This window comes from Bos grunniens, chromosome 13 (assembly GCF_055505025.1).
Source record: "Bos grunniens cultivar Pamir isolate PY7600 chromosome 13, Bosgru_T2T1.0, whole genome shotgun sequence".
Taxonomy (NCBI): Eukaryota; Metazoa; Chordata; class Mammalia; order Artiodactyla; family Bovidae; genus Bos; species Bos grunniens.
This window is the reverse complement of record NC_141177.1, coordinates 596,100-611,974: the sequence shown is the minus strand read 5'-3', so window position 1 is coordinate 611,974 and position 15,875 is coordinate 596,100.

Here is a 15,875-nt window from a genome sequence, read left to right as displayed (position 1 = left end):
GATTGGTCAGAGGCAGAAATGATATCATCACAAGTACATTTCTCTCCATCTCTCCTCTACTTTCCTGGCATCAGTTTCAGGTTCAAAATGGAGGCATCTTGCCAGTCCAGGGCAAACCAGAACACGGTTCCCCAGATGTCAGCACAGAGCCCACCTTTCTCTGAGACGGGATGGCTCGGATCCTGTGTCCGTCATGGATCCTTCACACCGGTCAGGGATGTGACATCACGCTGATGAGCAGACCCAGGCCTCCGTCTAAGCCGTAGGAACTGAGGATGGAGGGGTGGGTCTGCAAATGTTTCAGAGACGGTGATGGATAGTACATCTTTGAATCAACAGATATCCACCCGTTACAAAGAGACTGACTCCTGCTGACATCCCCAGAAAGTGGTTTTTTTTTTCTTTTTTTAAATTAAAGTATGTTAAGCAGTGGTTACATCGCAGTATGAAAATTTGTAACTGATTCATCAGTTAATAAACCTGTTGCTGCTGCTGCTGCTAAGTTGCTTCAGTCGTGTCTAACTCTGTGCGACCCCATAGACGGCAGCCCACCAGGCTCCCCCGTCCCTGGGATTCTCCAGGCAAGAACCCTGGAGTGGGTTGCCATTTCCTTCTCCAATGCGTGAAAGTGAAAAGTGAAAGTGAAGTCGCTCAGTCGTGTCTGACTCCTAGCGACCCCATGGACTGCAGCCCACCAGCTCCTCCACCCATGGGATTTTCCAGGCGAGAGTACTGGAGTGGGATGCCATTGCCTTCTCCCTCCATGGACTGCAGCACGCCAGGCTCCTCTGCTCATGGGATTTTCCAGGTAGGAGTCCTGGAGTGGGTGCCATTGCCTTCTCCGAAACCTGTTGCTATTTCTGGTTAAATGCCTTTCAGTCATGCTGTTTCACTGTATCCTTCTCCTTCGTTGGCTTCTGGAGTAGGAAGCTGGCTGATTTGGGTTCAAATCAAAGCTGTCACTTTTTCAGACTTGGACAGGTTAACCAGCTTCTTTGGGCCATAGTCCCTTTTCTTGACTTGCAAAGTAGAGATAAAAAAGAATGTTCATCCTGTAGGGTTGTTGGGTGAGATAGAAATGATGCATAGAAAATTAGAGAGAACTCACAGAAATTGGCATGTACTGGTGCTCAGCGACATTTGTCGTGGTTACTGCTGATTTTGTATAGTTATCGTTGTCATCGATACCCATAGCTAATGGGCACAGTTCCTAACACTTAATAAGTGATCAGTGAAAGCTTTCTCTTTGCTTCCTCTCCTGTAAACAGGCATCTTCTTACCTGGTGTTCCCCCATGCGTGTGTGCTATGGTGGGCTAGAGTCCATGGGGTCACAGAGTCAGACAAGACTGAAGTGAATTATTATGTGTGCATATAGCTTATATTCCATATCCCAAGAAAGAACAGGTTCAAACATTCTCTTTTACACTGTATTCAGGTCAATAATCACAAAAAGAAGCCTTCACCATTGCTGTGTGTGAAGTCCACACTCATGGCTCTTTGACCACAGTTCTAATTGCTCACTAGAATCCTTTTAGAAAATAATTGCTTTCTTGCAAACAAACTTTGCACTTGGCAAAAAGAGAAACCAATCTTGTGTTCCAAATGCCTGAGCTCTCCCCAGTATACAGGACAATGCTCAGAATGGAAGCAAACATATAAACAACAGCAACAGAAAATGCAGAAGCTAGATCTGGAGCATGCCAATTCAGCACCCCCGGGAAATTAGAGACACAGCCTCCTTCTAATTTAGTCTCTCTTTGACTCTAAAGATCAGCTTCATCTACTTTGTTCCAAAGAAAGATTTAAGTTACAGTCAGAATTAAGTTTCCTGACACCCAAGTGATTATGACCCTTGTCCCTGCTCTTCCTTAAAACTATAAATTCGGCCAGAAATGCTTGCATGCAAATGTTAAACAAATGCTCTGGGACGGTGAGGAGAAGAGGCAAGAGAAGCTAGCTCCAGCTGTCTGAGTGAGTCACGTGGATGACCCGCTTGGGATCGCGTCCTCGATCTTTGAAAGCCCCCATCGCCTGTCCTACCAGGACCTCCAATTAAGCCAGGTTTTGTGCAGCTCTGGTTGAAGGTCAAGTGCATAAACATTCTCAGAGCAGGAATTGACACTTTTTTTAGAAAATAATTGTAGTGATTTATTTTTGGCTGTGTTGGGTCTTCAATGCTTCTTGGACTCTTCTCTAGTTTCGGCCAGTGGGGCCAGCCTCTAGTTGTGGGGCGCAGGTTTCTCTGGGATGTGGAGTGCGGGCTCCAGGGTGTGCGGGTTCTATAGCTGCAGCAAGCGGGCTCAGCAGCTCTGAGGCACATGGGAGCTTTCCAGATCAGGGATTGAACCCGAGTCTCCTGCGTTGGCAGGCGAATTCTTTACCACTGAGCCACCAGGCAAGTCCTGGATACTCCATGTTCATGGGACAATATTGTGATTGTTTTGGCATTGTTCTTAATACTCTATATGTACATAGAACTTCAAGAGATATTTCAATTCTATCTTGTCATTCACTCTTAAAAAAAAAATTGAAGTTTTTTATCATCTCTCTTTTTTGGAAGTGGAAGTAGTAGTTTAATGAGGCTGCATTCAGTAGTTAAGGGAGGTTCAATGTAAATTTACCTGTAAGACATAAGGAAGCCAGGCAAAAGCAGATACGGAGTCAGTTTAGGATTGTGATTAACAGAGTGAGTTTGGGATCTGGGCTTTACCTGGGTGGTCTGGAGACTGTTGCTTAACATTCTAAACCCCAGTTTCCACCTTCATAAATGATTATAATGAAGCCTGTCAAGGATTCAATGAGCTAATACGTGTAGAGCATTGATTAGTTCATTGGAATGACAATTGTAAAATCATCACAATAAATGAAGCTTTTTTTTGGGAAGATTTTTTTATGCAGGCCATTATTAAAGTCTTTATCGAATTTGTTACAATATTGCTTCTGTTTTATGTTATTTGGATTTTTGGCCACCAGACACGTGGGAACTTAGTTCCCTGACCAGGGGTTAACCCTGCACTCTCTGCATTGGAAGGTGACGTTCTAACCACTGGACTGCCAGGGAGTCCCTAAACAACTCTTTAGTATTTTTCCTTTCATTCTCACTCTAGAATTGTTTCATGAAATATGTTTTCTGATTTTACTTTTATTTACTTATGGCTGGGCTGGTTCTAGATTGCTGTGAGGGGGCTTTCTCTAGCTGTGGCGAGCAGGGCCTCCTCTCTGGTTGCGGTGCGCACGCTTCTCACTGCCCCGTGTCCTCTCGCTGCAGACCGTGGGCTCGGGGGCATGTGGAGCACGTGCTCTGGGGCGTGTGGGCCTCAGCACGGGCTCTGGGCTGTGTGGTGCACGGGCTCAGTTGCCCTGCTGCATGAGGGATTTCCCGGGCCAGGAACTGAACTGGTGTCTCCTGCATTTCAAGGTGGATTCTTAACCACTTGACCACCAGGGAAATCCAAAGTGTGTTTTCTTGTTCTATAGTCAACAACATATCTTCAGAGTCCCTAGCATGAACATTTTCTATAGAGAAATGAAATAATTCATTTTCTTTCTCCAGCAAAAATATGGTCTCTTCATTATTAGTGATTAGCTCATGATGATAGAAACAAGTCTACGGCACTCACATAGCTTTTACAACGAGACCAGGTTTTCTGGGATCATACGTGTAGGCATTTTCTTAATCTCTACTGAAAATGGTTTCCTTTCACAACCAACATGTTTGAAATAGCCAAAGAAATATGTATAGGGTCTCCTAGATTATTAACTTGAAAAAATATTGAAATGTCAAATAGCTTCCTGAAAGCTTTCTGACAGCATGACAAGTTAAATTTTTCACAAAACAGTTTGGTCTCTAAAACAATGAGTTGCAAAATGCCAAAAGAAATCAAGAGGGATGACTCATGACTTCTACACCTGTTCAGAGGTGGGAAGAACCAAGCGTGGGTGGCAATTACATCCAAGCAGCCATTTGGACTCTCCTCCTTCTTGGCCAATTAAGTCTAAAAAAGATCCTTGGAGTTTGTGAGGAGAATGACTTGGGCCTAATTCTTGAGAATGTGCAGGCTGCCGTGCATCCTGCCATGTTTTCATCATTGGAAAAGAGGGAGGGAGAGACAGAGAAAGAGAAATATTGCAAATAAGCCGGCTTTAACAAAGCTGGCCATTTTTTTAAGAGCCAGCTTATTACTTATAAGGGTTCTCAGAGCATGGCAGAGAGCTGACCGTTTTTTTAAACTGGAAAAAAATTGCTTTACAATGTTGTGCTGATTTCTGACATACAACATTGCAAATCAGTCATATGTATACCCCTCCCTTACCGGGGTCCAGCCCCAGTTGGATCCAGGGATTCCCTCCGGAGGACGGCATCGGGGAAAGAATAGATAAAGAGATAAGGAAAGAATTTTGCAGTTAAGAAAATAGAGGAGAGAAAAGAGACTGATATTCCTTGGTTTACACAGAAAGCCAATAAAGCCCCAGCATGGGACTTGCTCTGTTCACGTAGGCTGCAGGCGCCCTCTCGAATCGCGGAAGGTGCCCCACCTTAGGCACCTTCTCCAGTGGGTCTTAGAAGCCCAGGCAGGAAAGTGAACGCAGAGAGCCCCTGTACTCCAGGGAAATCAGCTTGAAAAGGAAAAGGAAAGAGAAAGAACGACATGGGGAGACCAAGCTTCCGTGAGCAAGGCCCGCACTTTATTTTCCAAAGTAGTTTTTATACCTTAAGTTGTGCATAGAGGATAATGGGGTGGTGGGGGGGGGGTAGAGTCATGCAAGGACAGCAGTCCTTGATCCTTATCGAAGCCAGGCTTTCTTTCTGCAAACTTATCATATGCAAAAGTTTTAGGTGATTTACATCATCTTCTGGCCAGGAAGCCTGTTAACATTTTATGACCCTTTCCTCAGAAAACTTATTTTTCTCTAAAGGTGATTATTCTAAAGTCAGGCGCCACCCTCCAAAAGCATTAGATAAAGTTGCATTCCTATAGGGCAAAAGTGGTGGGCTATAACAAGAAAAGAATTAACTCAAGGGTCCAAGGTTTACAAACATTAAAGCCACTACTTACATTTCTATAAACCAACTATATTAATCAATACACTCCCAGGGACAGAGTAGGTAAGGGTTATGGAAACTTGGCACAAGCATTAGCTCAACAAAGAAATCCTCTACTAGTTCTATTCTCTGAGAAGCTCTGCATTGTTAGAATATCTTCAGCTTCCTGTGCCTCTCGTGGTTGGGAGGCTGTGAGTCTTGAACAAACCTGTCAGACAAGCTAGAAAGTCATCAGAGGGGTTTGAATTGAAACACTCCTATTATGTCCAGGAGACTTATTAACTAGAGTTTTAAGTTGATTTTCTTACAGAGAAAGGTGGTCGGGGATAGCCCCCGTTAATGTCAGAAGAGTCGGTGAAAGTCATGAAGCAGTAGAACAGACAGGCTCAGGTTTTGGGGTAGACGCTCAGGCAGGCGCAGAGGGGCACCCCTCGAGTTCTGGCTTGCCTTGCCCACCAGATCTCTCCCACATGACCTTGTCATGGGATGGGGACACCCATGCTGGCTCCCGGCACTCCCTCTTGAGCCTCCTCCCCGCCACCCCACCCCCTGGGTCACCCCAGAGCCCTGGCCTGAGCTCCCTGTGCTACCAGCTTCCCAGCGCGTACCTGTGTTACTCGTGAGAGTGTGCACGCCAGGGCCACTTTCTCAATGCGCCCCACCCTGTCCCCCCCCCCCGCCGTGTCCGTAAGTCCATCTCTGCGTCTGCGTCTCCATTTCTTCCCTGCAAACAGGTTCATCAGCACCGTTCTCTAGATCCCATGCGTATCCATTAATATATAACATCTATTTTCTTCTTCCTGACTTACTTCACTCTGTTTAACAGGTTCCAGGTTGATCCACCTCGCTACAACTGACTCAAATGCGTTCCTTTTTACGACTGAGAAATACTTCATTGTGTATACGTACCACAACTTCTTTATCCATTCATCTGTCAATGGATATCTAAGTTGCTTCCATGTCCTGGCTGTTGTAAATAGTGCTACCTTTACAAAAATCACTCAAGATACTTAATGAAGATTCAGATTCCAGGGTTTTGCCTCTGATGTACTAAATTGGAATCTTGGAGTCTAGGGCCCGGAAATCTTCATTTCTAAAAAGAACTCCAGGTGAGACTTAGGTCCATTAAATTGCACTCACTGACTTGGAAGCACAAAATAGAGCAGACATTAACAGCAGAATGTGTTGACTAAACTTGTGTGCACATATGCAGATTTCTTCTGATTATTCAATTTTCGGAAAGTCAGTGTTTGGTTGGATTTCAGTTCAGAATTGCTCAGATCCTTTTCTAAATATGTCTCTGTTCCCAGCACGCGTGGCCCCAGGTTTCCTCCAAACTTAGCTCCTAGTGAGAGAAAGCCCTACGAACCATGGCGGGATGTGCAATGTGGCGAATTGAATCCACTGTGGTATCACCTGAACGTTGGTCCCGGGGGAGTCGAGAACTTTCCCTCCCCCCGTTGGTAGCAGTTTTCTCCTCCTACTTCTCATATGTACATGGTCCTCAGCTCAGTCGTTTCGAAAATGGGATTAGAAATAAAATTCCTGAGTCTGCTTGGCATTATTTAAGCAAGTCACTAGGCAACATGGCAAAGTCTTTTTACATTTCTCACTTTAGCAACGTAAAGACTCTTAGGGATATTGAAAGCACAAGTACTCGTGAGACTGGTACAGACACACCCACCCAACTGTGAGGTGTCCAACCACAAAATTTTTTAAAGTATATATTATATTGATATAATTAGTAATTATATAATTACACAGCAGAGTATAATTAAATATATAATTATATAATAATATGTAATTACAGGTTATACATTATGATTAATTATATACATATGTATGGCTTCCTTGGTGGCTCAGAGGTAAGGAATCCGCCAACAATGCAGGAGACTTGGGTTCGGTCCCTGGGTTAGGAAGATCCCCTGAAGGAGGAAATGGCAAACTACTCCAGGATTCTTTCCTGGAGAACCCCATGAACAGAGGAGCCTGGCAGGCTACAGTCCATGGGGTCATAAAGAATCAAACATGACTGAATTGACTGAGCATACACTTATACACATATATACCTGAAAAAAAGACAATCTTCTTCCAACTTATATTTTAAAGTCCCTTCATACTTCATCCTGCTGTTCTACAGAAGACCCCAAAATGTGAAACAGAATAATTCTTCAAATTAAGGGGTAGGATGTTCTTCCTCATTTTTCTTTTTAGACGCAATGATGTTTGCCCCATCCTAACACAGAATGTAAAATGCCCTTTGCTGCTGCTGCTGCTGCTAAGTCACTTCAGTCGTGCCTGACTCTGTGCGACCCCATAGACGGCAACCCACCAGGCTTCCCTGTCCCCGGGATTCTCCAGGAAAGAATACTGGAGTGGGTTGCCATTTCCTTCTCAAATGCAGGAAAGGGAAAAGGGAACGTGAAGTCGCTCAGCTGTGTCCGACCCTTAGCGACCCCATGGACTGCAGCCTACCAGGCTCCTCCATCCGTGGGATTTTCCAGGCAAGAGTATTGGAGTGGGGTGCCATTGCCTTCTTCAAAATGCCCTTTGCTTCCCCTTAATTAAAAACAAAATTCATTTTTTCCAAATCATGAAATTAACACAGGAGGAGAAATTTAATCTATGCTATGCAATTGGATAATTTATTTCCACATCACTTCTCTAGAGTTAACGAAAGGTGAAATGTGCAATGAGGAGCCCTCCTTCCATCTGTAAAGATGCTTCATGGAGTTTCAGGGTCATTCTCAAAGTCTGGGTTGGGGGAACCCTGGAGTGTCCCAGAGCAGGTGGTGCTGCCTGAAGCCTTCCAGCCAAGCACCCTACCCTCATCTTGTATTCCAGGATATAACAGGGGCTTCATATAGGCCAGGGGAAACAAGTTTACTGAATGCATCGAACGTGTCTGTTGTACAACAGACACGTGTGTTGCTTCATTTAATCCCAGTTAGTGCCCTACCAAATAGGATGACTACTTCCCTCGTGATATGAATATTGAGGGAGGCTCAGCCACGTTCTCAACATCACAAAGCTGGTGAGCATCAGGAAATAGCCCACATCAGGTTGGCCTGATCAGGAATCATCTGCCCATTTCCACCAGGGGCTCTAAATCCTCACCTTCCTCTGGGTCCTCATGTTGAACCACACTACCTTTTATTCCTCACTTTCATGTCCAAGAATTCATCTGTCCCTAGCCTTTTGCCACCAGGGTCTGATTTTGTGGAAGACAATCTCTCCTTGTTCCAAGGGGCAGAGAGGTGGTTTCAGGATGCTTTAGGCACGTTACTTTTATCATGCACTTTCTTTCTATTTTTATTATATCCGTTCCACCTGAGAGCATCAGGCATTAGATTACAGAGGCTGGGGACCCCTGGAAGAACTGGCAGACTAAGGCCAAATCCAGCCTACCACCCGCTCTTACAAATAAAGTTTTATTGGCACACAGTCACCCCATGCATTGCCATTTCTGTCAATGCTGCTTTTGCTCTGCAACTACAGAGTTGAGTAGCTGAGACAGACAGGGCTACTGCGCAGCCCACAAGGATGAGCGCATCTACTCTCTGGCTTTTCACAGAGGTAGTCTGCCAGTCCCTGCTCCTGCAAGCTCGTGTCCTCTCTGCCCCAATACCAGGCCAGTTCTTTTCTCTTGCTTTAATCCTCCCCACAGGCTATTCCTATTGCCTGAACTCACTTTCCCTATGTCTTCCTGTGGGCACACGTGCTCATCTTCCAGGCCTTATTTCAAATGTCGTTTCTTTAGAGGACGGCACCGCACACCCCGGCCAAGGAGTTCTGACTTCATTCCTTGACCTCATTGTTGTGAGTGATGATGTGCTTTCTGTGTCACCAGCCCAAGAATGGAGGGCAGAATTCATTTATTCTGCACACCCAGGGTCTAACAGAAGATCTGTCATGGAACAGATGCTCATAAAATGAATGAACATTCTAGAAAAAATTGGGCAGAAAATAAACTATAGCTAAGATCTTCTCTCTGACCTACTCCAGGAAAACTCTTCCCTGTTTAAAATGAGAAATACTCTTTCAGAGCCACCATTACCTCTAGGTGCAAGATTAGAGCTAAAAATATATTTAAAGATGTAGGAACAGATGTGACTGAGCCGTTGTTCAAAAGAGTTACTCTACTTGCCCAATTCTAGTAAGGACAGGGAGCCCCCAGGATCAGGGAAAATTTTATTTCAAAAGTTGGTTTAATATGTGTTTTTCCAAAGCTTTCATATCATGGTGGTTAAATTGCAGATCAACTCTCCAAGTCAGTTTAATTAAGAAGATATTAGTAATCTGAGTTGTCACAGGGAATGGCAGATATTCGGGGCAAAAGAGAAGTTTCTGATGTCTCCTTTCTCAGGTGGAAAGCAGACACCACAGGCATTTTAAAAAACAGATCAAAAGCTGATCTTATCTTGGTCGGTCTCTTCCCCCTGACTCTGTGTGCTTTTCTTACTTCCTAATCAGTCCCTTCCTGGCCCCGGGGAATGCATCATTTCATGTAGCAAATAGGAACTCAAGAATTTTACAGTTTAATGGAATAAAGCAGGCATACATATCATTGTGGCAGGCAGTGTCCCCAAGGAAAATAATAGAAACAGTGCAGTGATGCCTAAAAAAGCACAATACTGCAAAGTGGTTTTAAAGCACAGGATTAGATTCAAATCCACGTGTGTGTGTGTGTGTGTGTGTGTGTGTGTGTACAGAATACATCTGATTAATATTTTAGCGTAAATGTTACATGTCTTATGTATAATTCTGCCCGAGTATTTCCACTCAACAATGCGTTATTTTGCAGTCTTAGATACTATCCTGTTTCTTTTAAACTGATACATAGTATTCGTTGGAAAAGACCCTGATGCTGGGAAAGATTGAGGGCAAGAGAAGGGGATGACAGAGGACGGGAAGGTTGGATGGCAACACTGAGTCAGTGGACATGAGTCTGAGCCAACTCCAGGAGATGGTGAAGGACGGGGAAGCCTGGCATGCTGCAGTCCACGGGGTCACAAGGAGTCAGACACAACAGAGCGACTGAACAGCAACAATAGTATTCCATGATAACCTGATGAACACCCTGGTATTCTCTAAACACTTCAAGCTTCTGCTACAGTGATCCCCATGACTCTGAAACTGAGGCAATTTGAGCAGGGAAAATAGTTCTAATTGAAAGCTTGTTTATATCTGGTTTTAAGTTAAAAGGGTTTCCCTGATGACTCAGATGGTAAGGAATCAGCTTGCAACTCAAGAGACCCAGGTTCAATCCCTGGGTCGGGAAGATCCCCTGGAGGAGGGCACAGCAACCACCTCCAGCGTTCTTGCCTGGAGAATCCCATGGACAGAGGAGCTTGGCGGGCTGCAGTCCACGGGGTCACAGAGTTGGTCATGACTGAGTGACTGACACTTTCTTTTAAAAGTTAAGAAGTACATGCACTGGATGGACTTAAAGTTTTTAAAAGCAATTAATACCTGAAATGAGAATATACAGTAAGGAATTGGGAAGAGTGTTATTACTAGGTGTAGCTGAAAATAGATTTAGTGAAGAGAATTTAGATTATTTACATGTTTGGGCCCCAGAGATAGATCTGAAATGTTTAGCAGCAATAGACTTTGGCAGAGAAATACTTTTCCAACAAAATTCCAATATAGTGTTAAATTGTTTTTCCCCCATGTTCTCATTCTCGATGGTATTGTTTTGTCCTGCTATTCTTTGTAAACACCTATATTATTGCACTGCACTGTCTTTATTTGATCACATGTCTGCTTCCTTTAATCAATTCTGAGGTTATTTTGATGGTTTATTCATTTCTATCAGTAGTCATGTATGGATGTGAGAGTTGGACTATAAGGAAAGCTGAGTGCCAAAGAATGGATGCTTTTGAACTGTGGTGGTGGAGGAGACTCTTGAGAGTCCCTTGGACTGCAAGGAGATCCAACCAGTCCATCCTAAAGAAAATCAGTCCTGAATATTCATTGGAAGGACTGATGCTGAAGCTGACACTCCAATACTTTGGCCACCTGACGCGAAGAGCTGAGTCATTTGAAAAGACCCTGATGCTGGGAAAGATTGAGGGTGGGAGGAGAAGGGGACGACAGGATGAGATAACTGGATGGCATCACCGACTCAATGGACATGGGTTTGGTTGAACTCCAGAGTTGATGGTGGACAGGGAGGCCTGGAGTGCTTTGGTTCATGGGGTTGTAAAGAGTCGGACATGACTGAGCGACTGAATTGAACTGAACTGACTCATTTCTACACCACCTAAGCCTTCCAGTGAACCTGACACAAAGTAGATAGTCAACAAAGATTTTGGAGTGAATTAATTAACTAATCAATGACTTCCTAAAAGATATTTGATTCATATGACAATCTCAGGGAGGTAGTTTGCTTTGGGATCAAGAAAACCTATTCTGTAAAATGTGCTGTCATTTACCAAGTGTGTAATTTTGGGGGAAGTAACCTCCCTAAGCTCCAACTTTCCACCTACACAAAACAGGTGGTGGTAGCATGCTGCTTTGTGTGAAGGTTGCAAGAATGACGTGAAACGATGCCTCTGTGTGGCTTTAAGAAATTGTATGTTTGTTTGGCTGTTGGGGCTGGGGCTTCCACTGTTTGTTGCAGCCTGGGGAATTGTTTAGCTGAGGCATGTGGATTCCAGTTCCTGGCCAGGAATCAAACCCCCTCTGCCTACGCTGGGAGCAGGGAGTCTTAGCCACTGGCCCTTCAGGGACGGCCCTATTACCTAGCTTCTGGTGCGTGATGAACCACCTGAGAACCGGCAGCTTAATACAATACATGCTTATTGTCTTCATGAGTCTGGGTCAGCTGGTCTAAGCTGGCCTCACTCACCTGTCTGACCACTGGCAGGCCGTGCCTGGACTCTCCTCCACAATGCCTTTCCTATCACAACGTCTCAGGCTTAGTCTTTACTGTTATTTTATTTATTTATTATTTTGGTTCTGCTGGGGCTTGACTGCTGTGTGGGCTTTTCCTAGTTGCAGTGAGCGGGGTCTACACTAGAGTAGCAGTGAGGGCTTCTCATTGAGGTGACTCCACTTGTTGCAGAGCACGGGCTCAGGAGTTGTGACGCAGGCTCAGGAGTTGTGACGCGGGCTCAGGAGTTGTGACGCGGGCTCAGGAGTTCTGATGTGGGCTCAGGAGCTGTGACACGGGCTCAGGAGTTGTGACGCGGGCTCAGGAGTTGTGACGCAGGCTCAGGAGTTGTGACGCGGGCTCAGGAGTTCTGATGTGGGCTCAGGAGCTGTGACACGGGCTCAGGAGTTGTGACGCGGGCTCAGGAGTTGTGACGCGGGCTCAGGAGTTCTGATGTGGGCTCAGGAGCTGTGACACGGGCTCAGGAGTTGTGACGCGGGCTCAGGAGTTGTGACGCGGGCTCAGGAGCTGTGACACGGGCTCAGGAGTTGTGACACAGACTCAGGAGTTGTGACACAGACTCAGGAGTTGTGACGCGGGCTCAGGAGCTGTGACATGGGCTCAGGAGCTGTGACATGGACTCAGGAGTTCTGATGTGGGCTCAGGAGCTGTGACATGGGCTCAGGAGCTGTGACACGGGCTCAGGAGTTGTGACACAGGCTCAGGAGTTCTGACACGGGCTCAGGAGCTGTGACACGGGCTCAGGAGTTCTGATGTGGCTCAGGAGCTGTGACACAGACTCAAGAGCTGTGACACGGGCTCAGGAGTTCTGATGTGGCTCAGGAGATGTGACACAGACTCAGGAGCTGTGACACAGACTCAGGAGTTCTGATGTGGGCTCAGGAGCTGTGACACGGGCTCAGGAGCTGTGACACGGGCTCAGGAGTTGTGACACGGGCTCAGGAGTTCTGACACAGGCTCAGGAGCTGTGACACGGGCTCAGAAGTTCTGATGTGGCTCAGGAGATGTGACACAGACTCAGGAGCTGTGACACAGACTCAGGAGTTGTGACGCGGGCTCAGGAGCTGTGACATGGGCTCAGGAGCTGTGACACGGGCTCAGGAGTTGTGACACAGGCTCAGGAGTTCTGACACGGGCTCAGGAGCTGTGACACGGGCTCAGGAGTTCTGATGTGGCTCAGGAGCTGTGACACAGACTCAAGAGCTGTGACACGGGCTCAGGAGTTCTGATGTGGCTCAGGAGATGTGACACAGACTCAGGAGCTGTGACATGGACTCAGGAGTTCTGATGTGGGCTCAGGAGCTGTGACACGGGCTCAGGAGCTGTGACACAGGCTCAGGAGTTGTGACACAGGCTCAGGAGTTCTGACACAGGCTCAGGAGCTGTGACACGGGCTCAGAAGTTCTGATGTGGCTCAGATGTGACACAGACTCAGGAGCTGTGACACGGGCTCAGGAGTTCTGATGTGGCTCAGGAGATGTGACACAGACTCAGGAGCTGTGACACAGACTCAGGAGTTCTGATGTGGGCTCAGGAGCTGTGACACGGGCTCAGGAGCTGTGACACGGGCTCAGGAGTTGTGACACGGGCTCAGGAGTTCTGACACAGGCTCAGGAGCTGTGACACGGGCTCAGAAGTTCTGATGTGGCTCAGGAGCTGTGACACAGACTCAAGAGCTGTGACACGGGCTCAGGACTTCTGATGTGGCTCAGGAGCTGTGACACAGACTCAGGAGCTGTGACACAGACTCAGGAGTTCTGATTCAGGCTCAGGAGCTGTGACACGGGCTCAGGAGTTGTGACGTTGCTCAGGAGTTGTGACACGGGCTTAGGAGCTGTGACATGGGCTCAGGAGCTGTGACACGGGCTCAGGAGCTGTGACACAGCCTCAGGAGTTGTGACGTGGGCTTGGGAGTTGTGACATGGGCTCAGGAGTTCTGACGTGGGCTCAGGAGCTGTGACATGGGCTCAGGAGTTGTGACACGGGCTCAGGAGTTGTGACATGCACTCAGGAGTTGTGGCACATGGGTTTAGTTGTTCCGAGGTATGTGTGATCTTCTCAGGCCAGGGATCGAACCTGTGTCTCTTGCATTGGTAGGCAGATTCGTTAGCACTGAGCCACCAGAAAAGCCCTCACGCTCATTCTTGTGGTGTTCTTGATCAAGTGAAGAAGGAGAGTAAAAACCCAGGTGCTCAGGCCTCTACTTGCATCACATTGCTACTGTCTCATTTCACAAAGTGAGTCAGGTGTCTAGTCCCAGAGTCCACGTGGCAGGAGGCTGTCCAAGGTACGGATAGAGGCGGGGTGATTATTTTGATCATTTTGCAAGCAATTTACCACAGCATCAAAAGGGTTAGCACAGTATCTGGCACATTTGAAAAAGTAAAACACAAAAAACATGTAATTAAGATTAGCAGTATCATAACTATTGTTGTTACATGGAGAAGCATTTTCTATAAAGCAAACTGTCCTCCTCCTCCTCATCATCAGTATTAAATATAACCTTATGATGCTTCCTTGGATTCCTCAGCAGCTTCTCACTGCCCTGTTCTCAGCCTGCTTCTTCTTCATCAGGAATCCATCACTTCCTGCACATCCAGTGATCAACCCCTGTCAAGCAGATGGTGATATTTAGATCTTGAGAAGGAATCTGAGTTGGGTTCACCCCAAACCAGAATCTGAGCAAGAACTTGGAGGTGAGTGAAGCTGGGAAGCAGGAGAAAGACAGAGTGAAAAGGGGGAGGAGGAAAAGCCAACGCAAGTTTGTGATGTTGTGGGGAAGGCAGGTTCATTTCCTGAGGACCTTGAAGAATCAGTGACCGTGCTTCCCAATACTGTCGACACAGAGATAGGAGGGCGAGCGTTTGCCCTCCAGCTCTTGCCTCCCGTGGTTGAGGGCTGCCCGTGGGTCATCGGGTCACACGCTCCCTCCTCGCACATGCTGGCTGGCTTGCACAAGGGCCTGAGGACTCCCAGGTCAGCCCCATAGCACATGTTACAGAGGCTCTCAGGGCACAGTTGGAGGAGGATCCTCTCAGTGAGCAGTGAGTTGGAAATGGGCACCACAGCTGTAGCTGAAACAGAGCGTGGGCCAAAGAGATGTGACTGAGACACCCAGACATCATCTACAGATGGGGCCTGGCAGCTGAGGATTTGCCGATAGAGCCGGACCTCAGGACTTCCCAGGAGGGGCTGGTGGTAAAGACTCCTCCTGCCAATGCAGGAGGTGTGAGTTCCAGCCCTGTGTCGGGAAGATCCACCGGAGGAAGGCACGGCAACCCATGCCAGTATTCATGCCTGGAGAATCCCTGGAACAGAGGAGCCTGGCAGGCTGCAGTCCACAGGGTCACACAGAGTCGGGCACAAATGAGGCGGCTTAGCGCACACACGCCTGACATCAGGATTCCACTGCACACTGACCCTCCCTGCCCTCGATGGCCCTCTGATGCTGCTGCATCTCTGCTGGCCCTGGAAACACATCCAGGAAAATGATACCGGTGCTCCACCCGTGAAGGAAGAAACACAGCCTGGTCAGTAAGCTTCAGTTTGTTTCACAATTTAATGAAGACTATTTGTTTCAGGCAGGTCCATTTTCAAAGATCATTTTTGACATGTTCAGTGTTGCACGTCCAAGTATCTATTTGTCCTTCTCTTTGAACAGGTGTTTTTAAGAAACTGCCTCTCCTACAAAAAAACTCTGGCTATCAGGCTTTTCACACAAGCACTCAAAAAAACACGAAGAACAAAAGCTTAGGGTCATGTTTATTCTAATAAGTTGGTGCTTAAGTATTCAGCATGATTTTCTTTCTTGCCTTGTAGCAGAAGCAGGGACAAAAAAACCGAAAACAACTATTCTGTCTTGGCACTTTTTCACCAAAAAGCCAATTAAAATCCTCTGTATTTATGTGTCCTTATGTTTGGACGACATGCAT